The sequence below is a fragment of the Pundamilia nyererei genome, unplaced genomic scaffold (genome assembly GCF_000239375.1).
Source record: "Pundamilia nyererei isolate P.nyererei 1_Seehausen unplaced genomic scaffold, PunNye1.0 scaffold00160, whole genome shotgun sequence".
Taxonomy (NCBI): Eukaryota; Metazoa; Chordata; class Actinopteri; order Cichliformes; family Cichlidae; genus Pundamilia; species Pundamilia nyererei.
Genome location: NW_005187561.1, coordinates 696,085 through 697,000, shown reverse-complemented (window position 1 = coordinate 697,000; position 916 = coordinate 696,085). Strand labels below are relative to the sequence as shown.

General features: G+C 36.6%; 1 protein-coding gene across 1 annotated transcript in view; it reads right to left on the bottom strand.

Moving 5' to 3' along the window:
* Window positions 1–916, bottom strand: part of mao (monoamine oxidase) — an 83,903-nt gene that overhangs the window by 77,013 nt on the left and 5,974 nt on the right. The gene's annotated exons all lie outside the window — the stretch shown is intronic.

Sequence of the window (916 nt, the reverse complement as noted above, 5' to 3'; positions counted from 1 at the left end):
GCATGCGCGTTTTACTCATATTCTATCGCGATATTTCATTTTCCTATCGTTGCTTAACATTATGCCGGTATTACTGTGAACGGTATAATATGGCCCAGCCCTACTTGAAAGTGTCTTGTCTTGTGCTCAAACAGACTCCAAGTACAATATCATGCAAGATACCAAATGTCTGGAAGATCACTGCAATCAAGAAGGCCATTCTAACCAGGCCCTATGAGGAGAAGGAGAACCGGTTCATGTGCTGCTATGGCCCACTGATATTTATCTATGATCACAAAATTTAGCATAAAATAAATAATTTAAGAAAGTGGGGGTGTTTCTCAATTTAAGCTCACAGATATGCATGCACATCAGCATGCATCAACTCCACTGTCACCAATGGAATATACTGTAATTCTATAGGAAGTACTGTGCTGAGTAAAGCAGAACAATCATATTTTGAATCATTATTGTATGGAGGTCATATGTCAGAGGCCACATTTTGAAAAAATCAGCACAGATATTACAATAAAAACGGAACTTTATGAAAGTGGTTGACCCAGAGTCATGTAGACATTGAGAGCCTCAGTAAACCATCCATCAATGCCTCATCGGGTAAGTTACAATAAAACCTTCACCAAACTAACAGATACCAAAACTAAGGATATTTCCTCTATATTTTAATTTTAGCTAGTTTTCAAAGATTACAAAAGTGTTTCCCAGTTATTTTTTAATTTAACTTAAACCTTGTTTTCAGTTTAGTGTTAGTTAACTATGATAAACTTGTACAGAACAACAAACCTGTGAGAACTAGAGTGTGTCTCGCAAAGGCTAAATGAAAACAACACACCCATAAACACAGACATACATTTCAGCTAGGGCTGCCACAAATGATTATTTTGATAGTCGACTAGTCACCGATTATTTTTGCGATTAG